Source organism: Zeugodacus cucurbitae, chromosome 3, assembly GCF_028554725.1.
Source record: "Zeugodacus cucurbitae isolate PBARC_wt_2022May chromosome 3, idZeuCucr1.2, whole genome shotgun sequence".
NCBI classification, from domain to species: Eukaryota; Metazoa; Arthropoda; class Insecta; order Diptera; family Tephritidae; genus Zeugodacus; species Zeugodacus cucurbitae.
The window spans coordinates 59392612-59415941 of record NC_071668.1 but is presented as its reverse complement, the minus strand read 5'-3'; the positions used below and the strand labels follow the sequence as shown (position 1 = coordinate 59415941).

Genomic DNA, 23330 nt, shown 5'->3' with positions numbered 1-23330 from the left:
ATATTTTTCTCAAAAGTGTATTTAAAAAATTCTAGGAAAGCTCTTCAATTAAAGCTTAACAAATTAAATAACATATTTTGTAAGCATAAATCACAATTGACAATTATTTTCCAGAAATTGTCATATATGTACATACATACATATATATGTATGAATACATTAACTACCGCCATTGAACAAAAGTACGAAAGCTTTTACAATATTTATGTGAGCATGAACAAAAGGGGATGAATATCATACAATACACAATTTGTTACACATAAACAATAATTTGTATATGACATTTTAATGACTGCATTCAACAGTCGACGTAAAAAAAGAACACATTTGTATTTTATTTCTTAAGCTCTCACATTTTAGTATATGTGTATCGATTCATTTCAATGGCGGCTTGTGCTAATATTTATGATGGTTTATGGTATATTTGTAGACGCACATGTGTTGCCACATAATGGCATGTAAATGTATTTATATTGATAAACATCACATCACATACCACATGTGAGCTTTTAGCAATTTGGTATGCTTGCATATATTAATATGGAAAATTTCATGCATTTATTTATACGCTCACGCATTACGTTTCACACATAAAAATAATAATGTTTTTTTTTCTGCATTTTGCGAGCTGAACTCATTTTATTCGCTGTTGAATATTTTATGTGGTTTTATCGGCTATTGATTACTTATGGGTATTTTACAGGAATGCATTGCAAGCCAATGCTAATGAGTTAGTGGGTTGTAAAGCATTTTTATAAATACATAAGCGCTGTAGAGTTAAAGTGATAAAGAGAAATTCATAAACTCAGATATTGAAGGATTTTGCAAAAATAATAAAAATTTTCATTTAACACATCACTCGTAAAGAAAAAGCTTTAAGCTTTAGGGAACTAATTTTAGCAGGTTTATCGTTGACCTAGAACTTTTAATCAAGTACATATAAGCTGTAGCCAGTTGGGCGCAGATTACGAAAATTTTAAGTGAGATAGTATAGTGCATATAAAAAGCTCTCTTTCAATGTTTTTAGAATCTCGCTGCATTGAAGTTAATTTCAGAGATAATTTGTTTCAGCTAAGGAAGACTTGGACCAAGTATTAAAGTACATGAAAAAAGCACCCAAAAAGCTTAAAAAGCTTAAAAAGCTTTCAAAAGCTCCAAAGCTCTCAAAAAGCTAAAAAAGCTTTCATAATCTTCAAAGCTCTCAAAAGCTTAAAAAGCTTGCAAAACTTAATTTTACTTAAAAATCGAGCGTTTCAATGAGAAAAAAATTTGAACGAAACGTGTCCTATATAGGTAATGCATGGGGTGGGCAAGGATGAACGACGTCTCCAGTGAGCAAACTTATATGAAGCTTTAGAGCTAACTAAACTGAAAAATTCTGAGACAGATTAAAGTTCTAAGGATATGATTTTTTTAGCTGAAAAATATTTTGTTGAATGTTGGATAGTAAAAGAAATACTTATCTTCTAGAACTAACCTCGGTGTTAGAAATTGGTATTTCGTTTTACATTCTAACAGCTAGAACTTTACTAAAATAAATCTATCAAATAATGAAAGGAACAATTCTGACTTTACCATTAAAAACTTTTTTAGAGTAGAAAGCTATATATTTTATACCCACGGATAAACCCGAATGGCTGTTTGAGACTCCCATGATTAACCATTTTAAAGAGGTATTTTAGGATACAAAGCTAGTAAAAATTTCATCTCCCATAATTAGATGTTTTGTAGTGACTTTTCACAGCTAGCAAAAACTTAATTTTTCGAAGATTCAAAACATTTGTAAAGCCAAGCTTCAAACCCACAATTAAACTGAAATTGTCTGAGTTTCCAACGAATAAGTGACCTCTTAAATGAGAAAGCTAGTACAAAAATGATAATCCCCTGAATGTGACGTCTTCAAATAGCATTTTATGTAATAGAAGGAAAATCAAGTCTCAAACCCACGCAAACTATGTATAGGAGTCTACGATAGAGATTGAGAAGTAATAGAAAAACTATTTCATAGAACCTCTGATTTTAAGCCATAATTATTAAAATATATTTTGTTTTTCTCGTAAACTTACTTCAAAACATTACAGAGGTGAAGATATCTTGTTTTCAGAATTTACCTGCAAAGAGAAAAAAAGAAAGAAGATTTAATAAACTGTATGAAAAATGTATAATCAATAAACAAGAAAAATATATATATTTACTTAAAAGAAGTGTTGTTGTGCCACCCGTATACACCTACCAGGCGTCAGCTGCAAAACCAAATTAATTTCAAATTAATATAAAAGCTCTGCAGCCACTCCACCAACGCAGCTTATTAGGCTACCCACAAAAATGTCTGGGCGCACTTTAAACACAATTCATCAAATCAACGGTATAACAAAATCAATTTAAGTCACTTACACGACATTCTACTGCCAGCAGGCTGCAACGCACAACCTACGTACTACAGGCCAAGAGCAAGTCCTTTCAACGTCAAATCAAAACACAAAAGAGACGAGATTTATTTTTCTTTTGCTGCCGCTGCTGGTGCTATTCATAAAATTCCGGGGCAAGTCAACAGCAAGCATTGTGTACAGCTGTGCAATTAAGCACAGATGTGCCACATAAAGGCCAAAAGCCGTGCGCACAAAGGAAATACGCCTAAAAGCAGGCCGGAAATTACGCTCATACTTATGAGCAGAGCGCAATAAAAATGGAAGAAAGCTGTGCGAAGGATATTGAAGCGGCGGCAAAGTGATGAACAAAACATGGTGAATTTGCACTGGTGGTGTTGGGATTATAATTTACACTTGTGAACTAACAGCAATAGCAATAGCAACAACAACAACAACAGCAATAACAATAATTGTTATAGCTCATTCGCATTATATCTTATTGTTTGTTTTGTTGGCTTTTAATGTGTGCAACTATTGTTCTGTTAACATAACCCCAGCTGGCTGTTGTTAATGTCTTAGATATTGTTGTTGTTGTTGGTATTGTGTGTTCTTGCTACTGCAATCGTATTAAAGCTACCTCTAAAGCAACAACTGCTTAAAGTATAATAAATATAAAGCATAAACGGCGCTTAAAGGCAGACACACTTATGTGTGTTTATAGAAGGTATCACTCTAATGAACTGTTGCTAAGCGCCTAAAAGTATGCTTGTTATAACTTACATTTGAGATCAAAATGAAAAGACGGTCGAGAGGACTTAAGGCATAAATTTGTATGAGAGTGTGATACAAGAGTAAAGCAGACGTGGCGAATCACTGCAATAGAGCTTATTATAGAGCTAAAACCACTTCAGAACCATATGGAACAAGCTGAGAAACAATCCTTTTGAGTATGGCATTAGAAGGGATTGACGAAGGGACGGTAATAATAATATAATAATCTAAGGGAGCCTTTGGTGGAAATATATCTCTCGTACCCTTTCCAAAAAATGACATTATCAGAAGAACGGACTTCAAGAAAAAATTCTACTCAAATCCGGACAACAAAATGAACGTCGAAGGCTTTATTTTCAGCGAGTATCTCATGCATGCATGTGATTGGCGTGGAAACCGTTTAGCCGGTTATAGCCGAATCGATGAGAGCGTGCCACTCCTCGCTTTCCCTCGCAGTTCGGCGCCAGTTGGAGATCCTAAGTGTACCCAGGTCGCTCTCCACCTGGTCCCTCCAACGGGGTGGAAGCCTTTCCCTTCCTCGGCTTCCTCCGGCGGGTACTGCATCGAAGACTTTCAGAGCTGGAGTGTTTTCGTCCATTCGGACAACATGACCTAGCCAGCATAGCCGTTGTCTTTTTATTCGCTGAACTATGTCAATGTCGTACAGCTCATCGTTCAATCGTCTGCGGTATTCGCCGTTGCCAATGTTCTGAGGACCATAATTTCAAAATTGCGCAAAATTTTCCTCTCGAAAATTCCTGGTGTCGTCCATCTGATGTTGACATCGTTCGTTCGTCGAGAGAGGACTTTACTTTTCAATTGCCTACTCAGTAGCACCACCATAGTGAGTGAAACTGAAACGACTCGGAGAGGCCCTTCCCAATCATAACGGAGCTTTTGGTGTTACTCAAAGTAAACTTACACAGCCGTATTAATTTTGCGGGGATACCAAATTCAGACATCGCGGCATTAAGGCAGCTCCTTTTCAAGCTGTCGAAAGCAGCTTTAAAATCGACAAAAAGGTGGTGTGTGTCGATCCGCTTTTCACGGGTCTTCTCCAAGAATTGGCGCTGGTCAGTTGTGGATTTTTCAGGTCTAAAGTCACAATGATTAGGTCTAATCACTTTGTTGACCGTGGGCTTTAGTCTTTCACCCAGCACGCTCGATAGAACCTTATAGGCGATATTTAGTTGGCTTATCCCACGGTAATTGGCACAGATTGCGGGTATCAGTATCTCATAGGATGTATTATATTGTATATGTATTGTAGACAATGACATATGGACGGTTCTAAAGCAGCGCTTGGACTACTATTAACCTTTACTATAGAATATATGACATTAAACAAGAGCTCAGCAGAAATGAGAGAAATACAAGAGCGGGTAACAGCTGTTTCTTGAAATTTCACCAAGTGTAGATACTTCCAGAAGAGTACAACTTTAGTAGGTTTAAGTAAGAACTCAATCTTCAATAATCAATAACAATAAAACAAGAATACTTCTAGCGAAATATTCAAATCATTGCAAGTTGAGATGTCTAATCTGAAGAAGAGACAAAATCATTAGAACGAAGTTTCTGCCAGAACATATCTATTATTTGTGTTCTTGTTGTGGAACATTGTAGAATTGGTGTTGGAACATACAGCTAAGGCCACAGAACTTTGGTGTGTAAAAATACGGGTACGTCCCAGTTATAAATAACCGAATTTCATGGGAACCGGAGACCAAAGATTGGTCTTAATATTATATGTAGATAGGAAGTTAAGATTTCGAGATGTAGTGAATATATTAAATTCCTTCTTAATGTCAGACTTTTAGACAGCCATTTCATACCAAACATATTATATCTTTTTGTATTCAGCACTTATTCAGCTTAAAAGAACGACAGCTGAATAGAGCGCTGAATGTCATAACTTCTGGAGAATCTGATATAAAATTTATATTTTGGATTATAACACACTTCAATGCAACTTTTGTATTACTTGCGGTATACATAAAAATTATGGGATTCTATAAATGACGAGTTCGAGATTCTCAATAAATATCTCACAATAAATATTAAACTGCGCCCATGAATGAATTTCATATTAATACACACATGTCTCAATAACAATACTGTGAAATTTAAGCTAACGAGTTTCTTTCCCGCTGCTTTGTCTAAAAATAAAAATTTCGGCTCTAATATCTTTAATATCCAATGAAATTCCATTGAATTCGGCTGAGCCGCTTTGACTAAGCTGTATCATTATAACTTTTAAAAGGAAATACACACGAATGTAGTAAATATATGTAAATTTTGATTTTCGCTTTGTGTTTTACTTTCCATATTTCTTTAGAAGTCAAACGTCAATTGTCGACAATTTACAGTGTGCAAGCAAAAGTTTACGTTCGCTGAGTGTTACATCAAAAAGCATGTAATAAGTTTACGGTGTAATTTATTTATGAGGAACACATAGTCCGTAGACAATAATAAACTTTATGTTGGCATGATATAGATAATATAACAAAAAAATTATTTTGATTACAAGCACATTAGTAGGTCTACTGTATTTATTATATCTCAAAGTACACTTAAAGTGGCTATCTTGTGTTTATTGGCTTGTGAAGGGAATTCATTTGCAGATTCTTAGAAATTTTTATATGAAGATAAGACTAAAAGTTGAAAAAAATGTAGACAGTTAAAACAAATAAGTTGTTTTCTTACATTGAAAAGAAGCCAGATGTTGTCTTTGTAGATAAGTATAAGAATTCGTAGAAAGTATAAGTGTTGACTGTGTTAAGTTTGTTTACCCATTTTATTATATTTTTAAATTTTGATTTTGTTGGTGACCACGCATTTTGTAAGTATAATAATAAGAAAATAAATAAATATTATAAAAATATTATCAGCTTTTCACAAGAATTGGTACACTGAAAATGAACTGGTCCGAAACGCAGTAGATTTTAAACGATCCAAAATGTATTCGAACTCGTAAAAGTTTCTCGTAACTTCCATAATAGCCTTTTCACACAGCCAAATTAATTGATCAATTAAAATTTGGATTGAGAAACCAGTTTTTGCCCTTCACACTGCAGGCTACTTGATAACCGATCAGCTGTTATACATTTTTGTTTTTGCTTTTCATAAGAAGTTGGTAAGTTTCATTAGCTGATTGCTGTTTTTAGCAGCGACATCTACCGTCGTATAGTGTGCACAACAACTCGCAGACAAAGAACGTATTTATAATTACAAATACGATCTTTGTCGCAGAGTTGCATTTCATTTTCAAGTCGATTAAAATTCAATTAAAAATGTTTTGCATAGTAAATCGATCTTAATCAGCGTTTTAGTCGAGCAGAGACCGGTTAATTGATCAATTAACATGCAAAAGCTTCAATTTAGAATTTTAAAAATATAAAATTTTTAAAAACTTACATTTAAGCTAGTAAGAGACTAGTACTTTGAAGATATAAATATGACAAGACACCATTCGTGAACACAGGCTATGTGACACATGTCACCTACTTATACAAATAAAATTTTGTAATGGGAACTTACTTATTCAAGTGTATCTCATAAAATTTAATTTTCATTCTATAATTCTATGAAAAATTAACAGTCTGTCTGATGACAATAAGTTTTTAAGTATAATAGCTATTGTAGTACTTCAAAGTTAATACTAATCGTTCATGATAAGATATAATGTAATGTGGACGTGTCTATGCATTCGAGGCACTGATTATTGTCTTTAGAAACGTGTGCTATATAGATCAAGGTTGAATTTTAACTAGAATGTGCTTAAAATGCATAAATAAGCTACTTGTTTTAAATTTTTAAAAGAGATAATGGCTGAAAGAATTCATTAGCGTGGGCAAAATATATTAACAACTGTAGTTTTCAATCACGGTGAACTGATTTGTATACCTTAAGCTGTCATTATGTATAGAGACATTGACTTGGTAAAGAGTTAGCTAATGCTGTCATGACGGAGCAATATTTTATTGATTAAAATGATCGCTGCTGTAATTTTCACTGATCTTACTAAAGACTTTTGGATTTTCCAGAATAATGAATTAGTTGAGGAAGGTGCAGACCTCCTTTTTTTCTGTGTCATAGAAGTAGACTTTCGTATGAGTAGATGTAATTTTTTCGTTTTCTCTGTGGGTTCAGAAACTTGAATTTAAGAATCAGAGATTATCAGGAAACAACCTGAGAGAGATTATACAAAATTCTAATAAACTCCGAATAGTTCCCTGCCATTGTTGAAAACTGCAGAACAGACTAGCTTCCAGCAACATTGACGTCGGAGTGGAAGCAGATGGGTAGTCCATGGTCCATTTATGCTAAAACGCTGGATACACTGACTTCGAGTGAGCTCGTCAAACGCTGGACAATAACCAGCACCTGTACAGTTGTTAGGTATTTTTGGACCGGGGTATACTGAAAACAGTCCTTCCAGCTGCTGTCGCTTAGGAAGGCTCATCTCGACGCAAGCATTGCTATGTTTACTGGTTACGGTTAAATAGATAGGTTGGAGGAAGGCGAAGAGGTATCATCTAAGCATTTCCTCTTTAGGGCTTTAGGAGTATTTGGATGCCACAGAGGACCTTCGAAGTTGCCTAAGTGAGACTCTCTGCAGTTGTGGAGATCTACCGCTTGACCTGACCTAACCTAACATGTTTGGACTGACCCTAGATTATAGGCAATTGGAGATATGAAATCTGATTAATTCTGTCACTTGAATCTTTATCATAGTTTATCTCACTATTATATTTAAAGAAATTCTAGTAGACGTCGGTTCGCTCTGGAACATTTTGAGACCTACCCATATAATATGATTAATTAGAGATGAGAATCCATTTCTTAAATGAAAGTAAGTTTGTCTTTCACGATGAGATGTCTGAACAATATTTTTCTTTAATTACCCCACTATTATCTCTATTTAAGATCATTGTAGAAACTTATTTTAAACAAGTAAGGAAGGGCTAAGTTCAGATATTGCCGAAAACGTTATACTCTCGCAATTTATTGATGTAATTTTATTAAGACAACAGACAATTTGACCTAGATATTCGGCATAAAATATAATAGAATACGGAAATCATCGTATATAGTATATGAGGGCTGAGGGCTGAGGTAATTATTGATTTCACTCAAGATACACTATATCTAAGACTATACGGTCACTTAATTTGGCTAAGATATTTCACATATTGACCAATTTAAAAGGTATATTTTTAAATCTTATAATTATAGTTTTATATATTATAGGGGAGCTAGTGGAAGTTATGACCCGATTTTAACCATTTTTGGTACAGAGACACTCTATTAGAAGAAAAAGATTCCCTCTGAATTAAATTAAAATTTTTGAGAGATTTACCGATATTTAGGTGAAAAATTACCATTAGGCACTGAGTTTTTCATGTTCGGTATCAGGAACTTTGAAAAGATATAGTTCGATTTTGACAATTTTTCCACAAGATATGCCCCAGATCAAATATAGTATCTGTGTAAAATATTTTTCCGCTATATTCATTGGTTTCCATGTTCATTGAAATCGGTCGAGTAGTTTTTGAGATATGGTTTTTGACCCAAAAATGGGAGATCTAGACAATAGTAATCGAAAGGTCTGACAGAATTCTGTATTCCAAAATAATATATTATTAATAATAATATTATTATGAATAACTCAACTGCTGTCCAAAAGCTGGCAGCTAAACATTTTAAATTTTGCAAAAGCCAAAAAAAAATTATTTATTTTCCTTACTAATTACTATATTGTTGTTACAACAAATTATATACACCATAAACACAGCCTAATTGACCCCACGCGTATTATACGAAAACACATTCGCTAAAGAAGAGATCAAAATCATGAACCAAATGTGATTACATTTTGTGAGGACCTTGACCTCAGCGCTAATCGACAGTAAATCGCAAATTAAATATGAAATATACGCACAAGCAAAATTTTATGGAAATTGGGGTTTTTACATAATGCGAACGTCGACTGGTTGCTGGTTATGAGAGTGAGTGTGTTGGAAGAAAGGCAGTCGAAGTGGCGAATAAAGACATGCGAGGGTAAATATGTTTATAAATGAATAAAATTAAGAAAGGATTAAGCAAAAAATAAAAAAGCTATATATACAAATCTCCAACACAAAGCGCGCTTTTGCTTAACAAGAAATGCCTCCAGCCGCCGGCCGTCAGTCCCACTTGTAGTGCAAATAAATCAAAACGAAATCGGTAAAAGAAACCCACCCAAAACGAATAAGTCAAAGCACATACAGCACGTTGTGCGTTGAACTGAACTATCTACACACACAAATCAAAACACTTCAATCACTTTGCGATTTCTCAAAGCACCAAGAACGTCCGAAAAGGCAAAGCACGAATCTAAACAAATCACGAAAGTGAATAGCTCTTTGTAAGTGTGCGCTTCAAAAGTCGAGCCCTGAAGGGTCTCTCAAAGAGTTACACACACACACCACACACATGAGAATTAAAGCGCAAAAAAAGAAGATAATGAAAAAAGAAGCACGAGTTTTTGCGCACATTTCACAAAGTGTTTGGTTCAACGAATTCTTTATGAAATTTGTTAACCATTAGTCGGTAAATTGAAAAAAATCTCACTTTTTTTCAGCTACAGAGAGGTGGACAGCTTCTGGCTATAAAATAGACAGCTGTTGCTGAGTCACTGCGAGTGGCGGACTGGGTGCTAAGCTACATATAGTAGGTATATGACTTTGAAACTTTAACTATTAGGGTGTGTCATAATGTTGTGGATAAATTTTTATTCATAAAAAAAAAATAGTTTTTTATTATATGATTTCAATTATAACTGGAGGAGAATAATTTAAATATTTATATTTGTTCAATGCTGCTAATATCGGGTCATGCAAGTAGAGCTAAATTTTTCAATAGCGTTTCTTTGACAGATCACGCATGAGTGGTGTAATGCTGTCATGTTATCTTTGTTCAGTATTGCTGGGCATTTCATCGTGACAAGACTTACGCCTGAACAACGTTTATAAATTGTTCAACTTTATTACGAAAATTCACGTTCTGTAAAGAGTGTGTTTCGCACGCTTCGCTCAACTTATGGTCAACATAATCGGCCCACTATTCGCAACACTCATTATTGGTTCATATTCGACCGAATAGACAACGTCCAGCACGCAGTGAAGAAAATATAGCAGCCTTAGCTGAGAGCGTACACCAAGACCGTGGCGAGTCGATTGAACGTCGTTCGCACAACTCGGACAGATGTATGGAACGACTTAGCGCATTTTACGTCGAGATCTTAAATTGAAAGCGTACAAAATAGAGCTTGTGCAAGAACTGAAGCTGCTCGAAGTTCCCAACGACATCGTTTCGGTCCATGGGCTCTTAAAAAGTTCCAACAACGATTAATGGTTTCGAACGAAATTCTGTTCAGCGATTAGGCCCATTTCTGGCTCAATAGGTATACAAAACTGACGCATTTGAGTCGAAAGCAACCTGAAGAGAGTCAAGAGCTACCATTTCATTCAGGAAAAACAACGGTTTGGTGTGGTCTTTATGCATGTGAAATCATCGGTTCATATTTCTTCAAAAATGATGCCGGGGAGAACGTAACCGTCAATGGAGACCGTTATCACGACATGATAACCGACTATTTTATACCAGAAATTGAAGGTTGTGATCTCGGCGACATTTGGTTTCAACAAGATGGTGCCACTTCCCACACATCTCATCAATCAAAGGATTTATTGAGAGCCGGTCGATTGGCGGAAGTGTAAAGGCTCAAGACTACACGGATTCAGGAATTGAAGCAAACTATCATGCGTGTCAATCGTCAGTTACCAGTCGAAATGCTCGTACGAGTCATCGAAAATTGGACTCAACGGATGGTGCATCAGAGACGTAGCCGCGGACAACATTTGAAAAAGATAATCTTTAAAAAATAAATGTCAAAGAATATTAATAAACACTCCTCTTTAAATTTGAATTTTCTGTGTTTTTTCTTAAAAACAGTAGTTAACCTCGAAATGGAGCACTCTTCACACTAATGTTAAGGTAGGTGGATTCCAGTACTTTTGACCCTATGACCCTAAAGTCCGTTCTTCAATTAGCTCAATTATCAATCTCAAGACTCTAACTGAGTTTGTTCAAGTTTCTCCGTTAACATTTTCACTCATTCAAATGCCTTAACATTAAGACACACCCTAATATGTAAGCACATAAATTAAATTAATTTTGCGCATAAAATAAAATTTGATTGCTAATCACTTTTCTATGTTTATTTGATCATTTTTAGGAGTTCTGTTTTTTCCCACAAACTTAATATCTTTTTTTAATTTGTTATTATTTTTTAATTAAAAAAACATAATTTTACTTCTTGCTACTTGCTGTTGCGATCTTTTACATTTTGCCTGTTCATCTCCACTGCGACTCAACCATTTGTACAATTATCATGCAAATTAGTCAATTAAATCTTCAATGTCATCGATAACTTTATGGCTCTTTATGCTCTTTTTTGTTCGCTTACATAGTTTTTATTGTTGTTGCTACTATGCAAATACACATTCATTTACGTTTACGGTTTTGAAGTGCGTAAATAACAATGCAGCTGTTGAGCTGTCAGTCGTCAGCTATTTGCTGGCAATAAAATGCTCATTATATTTATTTGTTTAATTTTGCGCTGAACTTTATGGCTTCGTTGGATTTACTCTGCCGGTGGAAAGATGTATCTTCATTTCAGCAGGTATTTTATTGCAAGGCGTCTAATTCCATTGAAGGAACGCACATTAAACACAAAAACATTAAGTAAATAAATGAGTAAATAATATGAGCGGCGTAGCAGGTAAGTATTATGGAGGAAATTACTAGAATTTTTTTATACATGACTTTGACCTCAAAAAATATACAGCTTTATATTGAAGGAAGATGAACATATTCCACTCAATCAATCATTTTGCTATAGTAACGTTAATGTACAGCTGATATTGTCAAGGGAGACCTATTTTCTTTGGTTACGAGTGAAGTTTTTCTCCTTTCCGAAGATGTTTCGATTTGCGACTAGCTTTTGAAAAGTCAAAAGGTGGTCCATACAAAAAGCCCTCTTTGCCCATAATTCGATACTTTTTCGATCTACTACAATAGGGATGTCGGAAGTGAAATAAAGTATCGATATATATCAGTTCGATATTTTTTGGAAATATCAATATCGGCATTCATATTTTTATAAAAAAATTATCGATATTTTTCGAACAAGCCTTCGGCAGGAAAAAAATTTATTCCTTTTTAGAGTTTTTGAATCTTAAAATTTATAAAAATATCGTTTTTATACCTTTTCGATACTTGAAATTTGATATCGATACATCGATATATCAAAATTTTAAATATCGCTTACAAATATCGTCGCATTGAAAAAAGAATGTCAATATATCGATGTGCCAATATTTCTTCAACAAGCCTACACTACAAGTTAATTCAATCTTTTATAAAAATCGATATTCTCAGTAATCGATATTTTTTCAGCGTCCAGTTGTAAACTATGTAAAACGTCGATATTTCGATAAATTGATATTTTACACAGTATGATATACAATTTTATAATATATCGATGAACAATAAAACACAGTGAATTATCGAGATTTCGATAAGCTCTTAGTTTTCAAATCAAAGTCGAATTTAAGATTTTATGGAATATCAAGGGTTAGATAAAATGGTGTTTTTTAGAGAGTTTAACTTATAGTATTACTTAATGGTATTTACCGACAAATATTTATTTATTATTTTAGGTAAATTTTAAATTCTGTCAGATATATCGATAATTTTTATACAAATAAAATCGATTATAAAATAAAATAATCGGTTTTCGAATTTAAAATCTTATTTAAAACAATGTCTTGATTCCATAATACTTTTCACACAATTGAAATTAAATACAATAATATATCAAAATTTCGATAAATAATTATTTTTAGCTAATTCAATACAGATTCAATATTCTGATAAATCGATAAGTTTGACATAATAGAGTTTAAAAAATCATACATAATCGAGAACTTTAAAAATGTCTCATAATTAAATTGGAAGTTCTAACCGATAGAGTGCAATGTAATGATAATTAAAATATTAATTATATATCTTAATATTTAAATATCCAACTTTTGATAACTAATCGATCTTGATCTGTTTCAAGAAATATTACACCAGCACTAGATTACTTGTCCATATAAATATTTTTCTATTCTCATAAAAATTCGACTAATTTTTGCCTTTTTGTATATTATCCTTTCATTATTATTTTCTTCTTGTCCGCCACTCATGGTGTTTTCTTAATAACTTATCATTTAGAGCCCCCACTAGAATCACCATTTGTGAATCACGCTTCGTTTGATTACGTGTGTCTGACGTTGACTCGATGCATTGTTTGAAGAGTGTTGATATCGAGTTAGGCGATTAAATAATAAATTTAAATATCATAAAAACGATGTTAGACAAAGCGGTATTAATTATAGGTTTCGGCAGCAAACAATGAATGATTATTCTTATTAAGAATTCAAAAAATATTTATTGTATGCAATAATCTGTATTATAAATAAACATGCGTTGAGTCGGGAGCTAAGTATAAGATATTCATAAATGTATTATTAATTGTTTACATATCTACAAATTACTAATAAATTTGTAAATTTTAATTATAATCGCCTGTTTTATTGTTTTAATATAACTGGTTATTGTTGGCACGGAAGTTAAGACATTTACGAGTTTCCGTTTTTCAACAATCAATATTTGTTAAAATGTGAATTTTTTAATCTCCGTAGTAAAAATTATGTAATACAATGAAATTGTGTTGTACAATAAAATTACAACAAAGGCTAAATATTAAATTATGATTTAGTATTAAAAAGTGACAAAGTTTCCATATGTTAAAATTGTTGGTCATTGCTTTGATATACGAGAGAAAGAATATCAAAAAATATATTTTTAATTAATAATCATATATACACGGTACTGGTAACCCTGCATTGTGAGATACTCGAGAGTGAGAAGCGGCCGACTCTTCTAGCTACGGTAGCGTACGGTAGAAGCGGTGATGACTGTTCATTTACATTGAAATCTCATAAGACAGGTCGTTTCGGCTCTCTCTCGGGTTTACGTCGTTCACTGTTTGAACTATTATATTGCCAATTCAAGTTAGGGTTATGGAGAACTTCGAGTTATGGAAGTTCAATTGTATATGCTGCAATTAATAATCATATTTTTGAAGAAAATAATTTGTGAACATCGAAACCAAATATTTCGATATTGAAGGCTAACTTCTCAATCTCCCGAAATAAATTATTTTGGTCCAATACCCAGAAAAAAGTCGATTTTGCCGTGAAGTCGAATGGCTTGAAGAATAAATAACGTCGATTTCTTCTGAAAATGGACTGCTACATACATTATTTTAATTTCAATAATTTTATCTTGGGTTTGCAAATATCTCCCTTCCGCTTTTTTGACCTTTGAATTTCGCGGCTATGTATAAAGCGCTACAGAGCTCGTCTCTGGCAATACTATACAGCTTTGAAAGGACTTGACATAAACTACAAAACGAAGCTATGCAGATTAGTTTGGATATTGCATTCAACAGTTGTAAACATGGAGTTCACTAACGCCGAAATTCGCGCTATTTTAAAGTTTTCCTTCGTTAAAGGCAAAACCGCCGGAGAAACGTTCCGCGACATTAATGGTGTTTTGGGGGATGGTACTCTATCACTTCGAACTGCGGAGGAATGTTTTCGACGATCCAGAGCGCGTGAAAACGACACCATGGATAACCCAGCCGGCGTAAGATCTATGACGACGAATACCGATCAAATCATGGAAAACATCGAGTTAGACCGGCATGTGGCATCTCGTGATATCGTCCAGGAGATGGGAGTGTGTCACCAAACCATTTTAAGCCATCTACAGAAGGCTGGATACACAAAACTCAAAAGAGTCTTGTGAAAAGTGGCTGTTCGAGTTCTTCGCAAATAAGTAGGGGAGCTTATACGAGGGGGTATTATAAAGTTGCCGTCTAGATGGAAACAGATTATCGAACGAAACAGCGTATATTTCAACAAAATCCGATCACTGTATCATTTTTTATGAACATTACATTACATTCTTCTTCTTGACTGGCGTAGACACCGCTTACGCGGTTATAGCCGAGTCCAAAACAGCGCGCCACGTATCCCTCCTTCTGGCAGTTTGGCGCCAATTGGTTATACCAAGCGAAGCCAGGTGCCTCTCCATCTGGTCCTTCCATCGGAGTGGAAGTCTCCCTCTTCCTCAGCTCTGAAAGTATTCGGACTTAACTTTTCAATTGCCTACTTAGTCCATAGTAGCACCTGTTGGCAAGAGTGATTCTGCGTTGAATTTCTAGGCTGACATTGTTATTGCTGTTAATGCTGGTTCCCAGGTAAACGAAATTATCTACAACTTCAAAGTTATGACTGTCAACAGTGACGTGGGAGCCAATACGCGAATGCGCTGACTTTTTGTTTGACGACAGGAGATATTTCGTCTTGTCCTCGTTCACCACCAGACCCATACGCTTCGCTTCCTTATCCAGTCTGGAAAAAGCTGAACTAACGGCGCGGGTGTTGTTTCCAATGATATCGATATCATCGGCGTACGCCAGTAGCTGTATACTTTTATAGAAGATTGTACCTTCTCTATTTAGCTCTGCAGCTCGTATTATTTATATTAGATTAGATTTATTAGAGGATCGCACTGCGACCTAAGGTCTATTGTGCCCTCTCCTATTTATCACAGAATACCGTCCAGTCCTGTAGCTCTAATAAAACTTAGCAACGCTGCAGGGCTGGTGGTCGCGATACTTTCCCTTTGGGGATATAGAGACCCCATTTCCTTCCTCCTTAAACCCGCAATCGCGTGACATTCCAGGAGTAGGTGCTCAGGTGTTTCCGCTTTCAAATCACAGAATCTGCATAGGTCCGTAGAGCAGATCCCGAGTTTGTTTAGATGACACCTTAGTCTGCAGTGGCCAGTGTAGAGGGCCACTAGTTGTCTCATTTTGTTTCTTGGGAGCGCAATAAGTTGCTTGAATCTTTTGCGGTTGTACCCCCCTAGGAACAGTTTCGAGTAGCGAAGTCCCTGCAGCCGAATCCAGTAGTGATTCCTACTTTCTAATTCGCCTTCGAGTAGTCCAATTCTCAGAGCTTGCAGACCAACGGCAATGAAGGGCTCTGGCCCCCCCGGTCTGGTGGCTACGGCTTTCTTAGCTAGCTGGTCTGCGAGTTCGTTGCCTTGTATACCTCTGTGTCCCGGTACCCAGAATAGGGTTAGTTTATTGTTGCTGCACACTCTGTTGAGTTTTCCAATACAGTCCAGGACCAACCCCGAGTTTATTTCGAAGGATGATAGTGCCTGGAGAGACGCCTGGCTATCACTGATGATGACAATTCGTTCGCCGTGATAGTTCCTGTCTGATATTATTTCAGCGCATTTACTAATAGCATAGACCTCAGCCTGAAAGATACTGGGAAAGTGTCCCATGGGCATTGACAGATTTATACGTGGTCCCGCGAGCTCGTATTATTTTCTCCAGCATCAGGTTAAAGAAATCACACGAGAGTGAGTCACCTTGTCTGAAACCTCGTCTGGTACATTACATTACATTGAATAAATAGCTAAAAGCTATAGGAACCAACCTAATATTACCAAATATTATTGAGTAATATTAGAAAAATACCGTTTGTCGTGTTTTTTAAATTTACAAATTGTTTACACTTTTAATATGTTCAGGCAATATATCAATATTATTCACAAAGGAAAAGGAAAAGGAAATAAATTTATATTGTTTTTAATATATCTGACTCTTAATACAGATGATGTCCGAAACAGAGCTGCCAAAAAAATTTAAATTAATATTTTACTACATCACAGGTTATATTGGGATCGACAACTAGGATTTCCGTCTTTAACATTAAATAATCTTTAAACTAATTTACATTTCATAATTTATACATACCAATACAGCAATCACAATCACATTCACAACAAAAACTACACACTCGTACACTAATTGACTCATAGCACAGTAAATAAGCCGCTAAAACTGAATGTGCTTCCATTCACACACGCAGCAAATGAAGTAATTTTCAAACGAACTAATTTAAACAGCAACAAATTATGTATGTCCAATGTCCGTATACTATAAACATTTAGTGTGCGTGCTGTTCACTAACTTGTCAGCCGCTGCTTGTTTAACTACTCACCGGTCTCACCGGCCACCGACTGCCCGACTGACTTGACTTACGTGTCCATTGATCTGTAAACGCGCTCGTTCACATAAATCTGTAGTAGTTTTCGTCTGAATTTCTTCGCTTTATTTATTTGTCTGGCTGTGGAGTGCAGCACACACACACTTGTGTACATATATACAAATACAAAGCGCTTTCTTTAACACTTCCCCCTCTCCAACGGTCTGGGTGCTTTGGTTTGTTGATTGAAATGCAAAAAAGTTCGTATTATCAACTGCCTTAACGTTTGTATGTATGTATGTGAGTACCTGTTTCCGTTTCACGCATTCCACTTTGCGCTGCCATTCGTTATACAAGTACAACAATTTAAAGAAAATTATAGCAAACGTGTGGCGCACCAACCAACCAGTCATCAAAGTCAAAGGTGATTGCCCGCTTTTTTACGCCTAATATACATATGTACATATGTACGATCGTATGTTGATCTTAAATGATCTTTAAAAAGCTAAAGCTGCTGCGAGCATTTCGCCAGGAGCGTAATGAGAACAAGTTGTTTGGTAATAGATGTAGAATACAAAAAGAACAAATAGAAACATGTGCGCGATTTGTTTCGATTAGCCGCCCATGTGTTCTATGATAGGAGGATTTTTTGGGTTTTTGACTATTAAAAAGCCTCATTCATATGTATGGATTCCATAACCGGACAGTGCGACCCTTCTCTTATATATTTTTTATAGTAATAAAATGTATCTGATTTCATGTAATAGAAGATCTTACAAATGGCGATCTAGATGCCATAAGTTGCGATCAGTAAGTAGATAGTGACGAAAAAAGCTTAAGCCATGGACGAACACATATGTACAGAATCTACGTTTAATTTCATCGGGAGTTAGGTGGGAGAGAGTAGTAAGCTTTTTCACGGATAGATCGAAGCTCAGGGGAAAGGTAGGAAGGGGAGTCTAATGTCGGAAGCACTCAATCAACTACAGCTAATGCTGTCAGGCTATTTCAGTGTCTTTCAGGAACCATTAAAATAGCAGTAGGCACACTCCGGCAATACTGACCTTGAATTCCATGACAGTATGCTCTAAGCTAGTAGTTAGGAGTGTCTAAAATACTTATCAGTAACTTCGAACTACTTTGCAATCCGACTTGTGTTGGTACTAGGCCATCAGGTAATCGCTGGAAACTGCAGAGCGGATCAGCTTGCAAGAAAGGGTACCCCAGCAACATTGATGTCGGAGTGGAAACGGGTGGGTAGTCCGTGTTTCACTTTTGTTAGAGCTCTAGAGACACACTGACTTCGAATGAGCTGTCCAAACACTGGAAAACAACCAGTACTTGTGCAGTTGGGATGTCTTTTTGGACCGCGGTGGACCGAAAATGGTCATTCCAGATGTTGTCGCTTAGGAAGGGATCAAGTCAGGTGCCAGTTGTCCAAGTTGATTGGAGGAAGGCGAAGAGGAATCATCCAAGCACTTCCTCCTTCAATGTCCAGTATTTGTCAGACTAAGTTTAAACATCTCGGTAGGCACAGCTTCGGCGAACCCAGAAAAGTGTCTGGAATCTACATTAGCCGGCTTAAGAACATTGTAAAAGAGCCCAAGAACTTTGTCTAATCAAGAGAGTATTGGTGATCAGTTAGAATCATTTTGGTACTGTTGAACCTATCTAAGTGATTTGCGGGGATCTACCCCTTGACCTAACCTAACCTAACTCTAATATGAAATGATATGGTATCAATGATAAATACCTGAAACCAGAGGGATCGTGAATTGCCCCAGATTATCCCAAGTCATGTGCTTTAAAAGGTTTTGGAACTCTGCTTACGCCGATTCCTGAAATTAGCTGTTACCTATATTTAACTAAAGAACCTTTGATACCTCACAACCCATGAAAGTCTAAAGCCCATAATAGCCTATATGTTTGGACGATTTAAACAACTGGGTTAGAACTACTGGTTCGAATGAGATAATTAGGAACTAATGAGAGCTGTATTGATAACGAGATAAAACAAATCTCGAGATTAAAACTATCCAGCAGTGATATATGTCTAAGGTTTATATTAGTTTAGTGGCTATGGATATATATATATATATTTGGCGTAGGAACCGCTTTAAGCGATTATAGCCGAATCCACCAGAGCGCGCCACTCATTCCTCCTTTTTGCTTTTTGGCGCCAACTGGAAACACCAAGTGAAGCCAGGTCACTTTGCACTTGGTCTTTCCACCGGAGTGGAGGTCGTCCTCTTCCGCGGCTTCCTCCAGCGGGTACTGCATCGAATACTTTCAGAGCTGGAGTGTTTTCTTCCATTCGGACAACATGACCTAGCCAGCGTAGCCGCTGTCTTTTTATTCGCTGAACTATGTCAATGTCGTCGTATAAATCGTACAGCTCATCGTTCCATCGTCTGCGGTATTCGCCGTTGCCAATGTTTAGAGGACCATAAATCTTGCTCAAAACCTTTCTCTCGAAAACCCCAAGAGTCGTCTCATCGGATGTTGTCATCGTCCACGCTTCAGCGCCATACATCAGGACGGGAATAATGAGCGACTTATAGAGTTTGATTTTGGTTCGTCGAGAGAGGACTTTACTTTTCAATTGCCTACTCAGTCCAAAGTAGCACCTGTTGGCAAGAGTGATTCTGCGTTGGATTTCAAGGCTGACATTGTTGGTGTTGTTAATGCTGGTTCCCAGATAAACGAAATTATCTACAACTTCAAAGTTATGACTGTCAACAGTGACGTGGGAGCCAAGACGCGAGTGCGCTGACTGTTTGTTTGATGACAGGAGATATTTCGTCTTGTCCTCATTCACCACCAGACCCATACGCTTCGCTTCTTTATCTAGTCTGGAAAACGCAGAACAAACGGCGCGGATGTATAGAACTCAATAATTCTGGAATGTATTCAGTTGCCCATTCCAAAGCTAAAAATTCGAGCGAAGGGAATTAGTACAGGGATCTCTGAGGTCATAAGTAAATATCTCTTGTTGTCAAAGAGACAATTAGCGCAACGGTTTCATTCTCTTTCGATGTTGTTGACGGCAATAGCCGAAAACAATACTATAACATAGTAAACTAACAATACAACGTTATAGAATTTCCTAGGATCTTTCTAGGCTTGAGTGCTTCTTTAAAAAGTTTAAAAAGAAGAGTAGTCAAATTTTCGTTCGAGGCATCAATAAAAACTATATAAGACCCGGTCTCCGAGATAAATTCTTCTGAGAATGTTGTAGTGAAAAAAATAAGAAATTTTTATCGACTGATGGAAAGCACCGGTAAGGTTCGGGATTGTGGAGACAGAGACTAAGGGAGAACTGAACTTTGAACAGTGTATAGAGAAGAGCTGCGAATACTGAAAAGATGAAGAGTATAAGGACTTGACTCCAATTTTGAAAACGAAGAACGTCTGACATTCAACATGCGCATACTCGAATAAAAGATAATGACGTCAATAAACAAGAAAAGCATAACCTTGAAGAAATAAACACATATCTCCAGACTACTATGAACCTTGAAAAATAGTGGTAAATCAAAAATTACCCCATAGCGTATAATAAAAATGCACAAATAAGGCATTTAATTGCGTCACAGTTCGCCAATCAAATTGCACTCGATGCATATCTGCAAAGCAATTTTTCACCAAAAATGTAACAAGGAAATTACAATGGCAATAATTGGCACAATACCAAAAACGTACGAAATTGATTTTGGCAGTGTCATCATGCCAGAAGCGCCGAAGCGCATTTTGCCAGCGACATGGAAGTCATTGTGGAAACGGCAACCAAAATTGCACAAACTGGCATTGGGTGGTAGAGAGGGGACGAAAGAGGAAGGAATCTAGAAGCTCATACCAATACTTAGTCGACCAGAACGCAGCCTAGAAATGGGCAATGCATTAGCAATGAAAGGTAATGCAAAGCAAGTCCAGTTGAGCGCAGCGCTACGTGTAGGAGCTCAAAGTTTCTTCTAATCACAAAACAGTAAAAAGGCGTTACGCTGCCACGCCATAGTAGCGACGCCAGCGAAGGTGGTGGACATGGCCAACTAGATAGCGTTAGCCTTCTTTGGCTTTTTGGTGCGTGGAATGCGAGATGAGGCAGCGCGTCTGTCATTGCCAGAGTGCACGGGCGTAGAGCGTGTGTACAGCGCGGGGACGCTAGTGCAATGGACTGCGCCTAAGAGGCGGAAAAGAATTTGATATGCCAAATGTGCGCATGCGCAGCGAGCCAACTAACTGGGGAAGGCCGAAGAAAATGAGCGCAGCGCAGCGCGACGCGGCACGTAAGTAAACAAGTCTTGAAAGGGAGCACGTGATGGCCATACAGATGCCGGCTGATGAAGCTGATGATGATGATGCTGCTGTCGCTGCCACGCTAAGCTAAGCAACAAACAAACACTAAGCATGGAGTCTAGCGAACGCTGTGCAACGAACGTGGTGAAACTTTGTGCATTTGGCCAGAAGATGAATGTGCACAATTTGCTGATAAATGAATGCGTAGTGTAACTGATATCGTCAAGAAGCAGGAAATAGTGTTGATATTTTTAGAATTGAATGCATTAACTGAAAATGAGTTGTGGTGTGCGCACGCACACACATGCAGTCAGCAGTTGGAAGCGGTTTTTCACTTTGTCAGCGCATGTTGTGTGCGTCTATTTTTAGCGTTGCAAAGCTAATGGGCTGCCTGCACAGCACGCTTGTGGGCATTTGAGCGCTTCGCCTATAACTCGTTGTTATTTATTTATTTATTTATGGTTTTTGTATGACCCTTAATAGTTGTAAGACCATGAAAATTACTGCCTGGTGCAAATTGAAAAACAAAAATAAAATGATCAAGTACAAATGGAGTGCTGGTGTGTGGCATATTAAAATGCAGTCTGTGTACGCGGAGCTGGTGGCTTCAAGCTACATATATATAAGGATACATATAGTCAACATAATCGGCCTATTGAGCGTACTATTCGCAACAAGTACGAAAAATTGTCGTATTTGGGACGAAGAGCAATCTGAAGAGATTCAAGAGCTAGCATATCATCAAACAACGATTGACGTCGTTTGAGGGCCAGTGGAATCGTCGGACCATATTTCTTCAAAAATTATGCAGGAGAGAACGTAACAGACAATGGCGACCGTTATCCCGCCATGAGAACCGATTATTTAATGTCGGAAATTGATGCTCGTGATGTCGGCGACACTTGGTTTCAACAAGACGTCACCACTTCCTACACATCGCATCAATCAATGGATTTATTGAGAGAACACTTCGGTGAGCAGATAATTTGAGGTTTTGAGTCGGTCGATTGGCCACCAAGATCACACGATTAGAGTTTTTCCTATGGGGATATGTAAAGTGTGAAGTATAAGCGGACAATCCCGCTTCGATTCAGGCCTTGGAGCAAAAAATCACGCGTGTCATTCGCCTATTACCAGTCGAAATGCTCGAACGAGTCATTGAAAATTGGACTCAACGGATGGACCATCTGAGACTTAGCCGTGGTCAACAATTGAAAGAGATAATCTTAAAAACTAAATACCTAAGAATGTTCTCTCGAATGATAATAAATATTCCCCATTAAATTTGTGTTTTCTGAGTTTTTTCTATAAGAAAGTAGGGACCCTCGAAATTGAGCACCCTTTATAATCAAAATATAAGGATTTGAATTACTTGTCGCAGCCATGTCATACTTTTGGCGAATTTCGTTTCTTAAAAGCTCAGACTTCGTAACATCGTCGTGAATTCATGGTAAAAATCAATGCTGTAACGATGTCCTAGCCTTCATAATAGCCAGACATGGCTACGTGTGACTTTTCCCTATTTCCAAAAATAAAATACTCCTCAAAGGAAAGTCGTTTGACAAGCATACGAGGAATCGCTTAAAAATTAGAAAAATGGGACCAAAGGGGTGAATTCAATACAACCTGAGAAATTCTTGTGTTTTGGTCGTATCTGGAATGCTTTAGC

General features: G+C 36.7%; 1 protein-coding gene across 6 annotated transcripts in view; it reads right to left on the bottom strand.

Moving 5' to 3' along the window:
- Window positions 1–23330, bottom strand: part of LOC105216178 (beta-1,4-glucuronyltransferase 1) — a 249143-nt gene that overhangs the window by 63803 nt on the left and 162010 nt on the right. The window contains exons 1-2 of one of the 6 annotated variants that reach the window (XM_054227013.1): window positions 17134–17414; window positions 2067–2111 (exon numbers count right to left, since the gene is read on the bottom strand). The exons of 4 other annotated variants lie outside the window; for them this stretch is intronic. The gene's annotated coding sequence lies outside the window, so the exon portion shown is untranslated. Of the gene's footprint in view, window positions 1–2066; window positions 2112–17133; window positions 17415–23330 lie in introns of those variants that run through there. One more of the 6 variants, XM_054227011.1, reaches the window with a different exon arrangement.